At 46.7% G+C, this 4047-nt stretch overlaps 1 protein-coding gene across 4 annotated transcripts in view; it reads right to left on the bottom strand.

Annotated features, from left to right (window-relative positions):
• Nucleotides 1–4047, bottom strand: part of OTOF (otoferlin) — a 93248-nt gene that overhangs the window by 34959 nt on the left and 54242 nt on the right. The window lies entirely within an intron of this gene.

Raw genomic sequence — 4047 nt, 5'->3', positions numbered from 1 at the left:
AGACCCAATTTTGGCATAATAAGATAGGCCATCAGGAGATTAACCTTCTTCTTCTTCTTCTTCTTTGGTGATTATTATTATTTATGCCTACAGCACTTGGTTTCCCTAGGGTCTCCCATCCGAGTACTAACAAGGTCCGACCTTGCTTAGCTTCTGAGATCAGACATCGGGTTTCTTCAGGTTGGCGTGGCCACAGACCATGGACTGTGGCTGCACTGGGGTGTGAAACCAGAACCTTCTGCGTGTAAAGCAGATGTGCTAACCGCTATACTATGGAACCACATCGAGATTAACCTTCTTAATGTGAACAGTTGGTTGGTTTTTACATTTTTCAAAAAGAGGCCCAGCCACGATGACAGCCTTTTGCCCCCTACTCCTTTTCGGGACCCAAAGTTTCTACTTCCTCCATTGAGCAGGGTCAACAATGGCAGACAAACTCTGGTTGGAAGCTCTGACATAAGAGGTTGGAGGTGGAGAGGGGAGGAGGGCAGAAGGTTTAATGGAGCAAAGTAGGGGAGAGGTGGAGAAAGGCTCCAGAGGGTGCTCTCTGCTGGCTCAGCTGAGGCCTGGAGGGGGATCCTGAGGGTGTGAGACTGAGGTCACTGGGTGGTGTTGGTGGGGGAGGGGAATGCCCTTCCTGCTGGCCTTCTCCCCACCTGGGGCTCGGGAGAGAGGAAATGTATCACTTGGGCTTGAAATTTAAAAAGAAAAAAAGTTCTAAAGGAGGGGACTGGCCATCCTTCCTTCTCATTCTCTGATCATCCACAGAGGCCTTGATTTTTCCAGGATGGAAGATGAGGAGACAAATAGAGCCATAAAGAGACCAACTGACCAGCTGACCAGGGAGACTCTTTTGGTAACTGACTATTTCACCCTCTCCTTCCAAGATAAAGGACATAATCCCCAGGTGACTTCATGAAAGCCATTGTAAGGGACAATGCTGAATGTAAATCTATACTTCTATACTCTGTCCTGGTAGAACCCAAGAGTCATGGTGCTTCATGACCTGTTCCTGAGCTATCTGATTGTGCTGCAAGGACTTCAGCTGGGAGCTGGAGATGAGAGGTGGTGGGTCCTTTAGTATTGCTCTTCTGAAACGTCCTTTGCCTTTCTTCATCTCCCAGTGGCAGGGATGTGACATGACTAGCTCTGCGTTTTGAGAAGATCACAGAGGATGAAGGGGAGGAGGCAATCTGAGTGCAGGGAGACCAGACAGGAAGTGGGGATAATATTGCAGTTGAGGCTGGGGGTCTAGGGTCAGTGGCAAGGAAGGTGACATGGAGGCAAAAAACTAGAGAGATGTTTGGAGGTGAAAATGTATTAGGTCTTGGTGCCAGGAAGCAAGAGCAGGGAACAGATTCAAGACTCCGTGACCCACAGAAAACATCTCTGCCAAGTGCTGAGCTTTGCTCCCTCTGATGGGGAAGTTGCACATTCACGGGGAGGAGACTGTGGCTTCTCGCTTTTGAGATGCCAATAATCAGGAAAGGGTTTGCACATTATATGTATTCTAAACAGAAGAAACAAGGGGTGTGGGTACGCCATGGTTTTTTTTTTTTTTTTCCTCGCCATTCTGAGCCCTCAAGATACCTCCTGGGTCTGAGTTCAGCTAAGCCTCTCTCCATTTACCAACTGGGTGCCCTTTCTGAGGTCTAACTCAGCAAAGCCAAGTTCTCCAAGACAGTAAAGGCCTTTCTGCTGGGTTTTTTTGCTTTATATGTTGTATTTATTGGAAGTAAGAATAATACCACATTTGCATCCTCATAGCTCTCTCAATGTGTGTTAACACTTGCAGTTGAGATGTGAGTGAACCGGCTGGGAAATACTGTGTTACCGAGTTAAATATAACTGTTTTGTTTAATTCAGAATGTTTATGAAGTCTTGGGAGGGAGAATGTCTGGTATACTTAATAAAAGTCTCTAGGAGGAAGCAGTTTGAAAGAGCTTTGGAAAACAAGCAGCAGGGAGTATGCTGAAGATGAGCAGGGACCAGAGAGAGCGATTGTCTAAAAGGTTTAATTAGAGAGAAATTAGTTCCTCTGACTAACACGCTTGGGTTTGAACCCTGGCTCTAGCTGTGACCTAGGCAAGCTCCTTACCCTCCCAGGGCCTCAGTTTCTCACCTACGAAATGTAATGATAGCTATATTTGGAGGGTTGTAAGAATAACATTAACTTAAATGGAACACACACATACAGCCTCTAGCGTAGTGTCTAGCACATAGTAAACCTTCAAAAAAAGAACAGTTTCATCAATAGCAACAATGACAACTCCATTTTCTATGTGACAGGCTGGTGACAGGCTGGTGACATTGTAGAGGGAACGGTATCTGACTATGGGGTCTTTGTTCTTTGGAATTTTCCTGTTCTCAGCACACAGAGGAGTAAAGCTCTGAGCCCAGTCCCCTGGAAAAGCCTGCTCAGAAGCCTTAGGACACTCTGTGCTTGGGTTTTGGCAGAGAGGCGAGGGGACGACATTCCCAAACCTTCAAGGAGCCCAGTGGCTTGAGGTTGTCTAAAACCACAGGGACAGGGCCGCTTGTCACTGCCTGGGGCTATTTTTCAAGCACCTGGGAAGATGGTCACAGACTGGATGAAAACAAACTGAAGCAAGGATTAAGGGAGACAGGTGTGTCCAGAGAAAATGAGACCCAATAGAAAAAAAGGTGGCATCTAGTCCATTATATCATACCTGAGTGAGGTGAGGTGTGGCTGTCTTTAAAGAAGGGATGGTATTCATGGGGTCTGGGAAATGGGCATAAAAGATAAGCTCTATCCTGGGAGAGGAGCTCACACTGATTCTGGGGCCTGGCACTGGTACCGAGGGCAGGAAGTGTAGTGGTAGCCAGGTGGGGTCTCCTGTAGGCTCTGTCCACCCTGACCAGCCAGCATACTTACCCAATGTTAGGAATACACCCACAGTCTTCTGACCTATTGCTGGGTCTCATTAGTCCCCAAGGGAGGATCTAGAGCAATGGATGGTCCCTGGGCACTTTCTGTTTCCGGTTTATAAATGTGTACTAGGTGCTTCTAGCTTGTACATTAATCTATTGTGAGTTGTGTTCATGTAACTCAGTCTCTCAGGTTCTGATCAACTCAGAGAAGAGACAAAATTGAAGGTGTGGCCCTGTGAAGTTGATCAGGTCCCAGGCTGAGAGGACTGCATTGGGGTCCAGTGGCCTTGTATGGCCCTGCGCCGGCAGAGACCATTTATGCCTATGACCCATCCTGCTTGCACTGTGGCCACGTTAACAATCCTACAGCTGCAAATCTCTCCCTATCTCAGCCATTTTGCCTCCGGTTTTTAGAAACATACAAACAAAAAAGAAATTGTTAATTTCAGAAAAAATACAGAGAAACAAAAAGAAGAAAAAAGAACCACCCACATTCTCACCATCTATAGATCATCAGGATTGACATTACTTCAGCATTAAAATAATACAAAACAGCAATTTAAAAAATACACCAAAATACCTTTCTTCAGAGGCTCTTATTTTAACTGTTGGAAATTCTGGGGGTGGGGGGTGGTGCTCCTTGGTCTCTATGATTTTTCCAGTACTTTATGAAGTCCACTGCTGGACACGAAATCCTGGGAGGGCTTTGACCAGCATCGACAGAGTTCTCAAGCTCTGTTTTGGGTTTGTACCTCTCTATTTATGACACTTCCATGTGTGACTCTAAGAATAACCTTATTTTTTTAAAACTTATTCAGCTTATGGTACTCTATGATCCCCAGATCCATGCCTCCACAGAGTCTATAATGCACATAGGCCAGAGCACCCCCACTCCGACCCCCACCTCACCACTAGAGCCGTCTGAAAGGCATGAGGTCTCTAGTTGCCCCCCTACCTGGTAATCCATGGGCCGCCCAGCACTTGGCTCCATCTTAATATCTGGCTTGGACCTGAAGAGAAGAATGAACTGTCAGGCCTGGTGTAAGGGGGATTGTTTGTAGGGGAGGAGGAGGGCGCTGGCAATGATTAGACTTTGGAGAAGGTCAGAAGGACAGCGTTGTGGTCTTCAAACACTCCAGAACTGCCGGACAGAAT

Source organism: Pteropus vampyrus, unplaced genomic scaffold (assembly GCF_000151845.1).
Source record: "Pteropus vampyrus isolate Shadow unplaced genomic scaffold, Pvam_2.0 Scaffold28, whole genome shotgun sequence".
NCBI lineage: Eukaryota > Metazoa > Chordata > Mammalia > Chiroptera > Pteropodidae > Pteropus > Pteropus vampyrus.
This window is presented reverse-complemented; position numbering and strand designations above follow the sequence as displayed.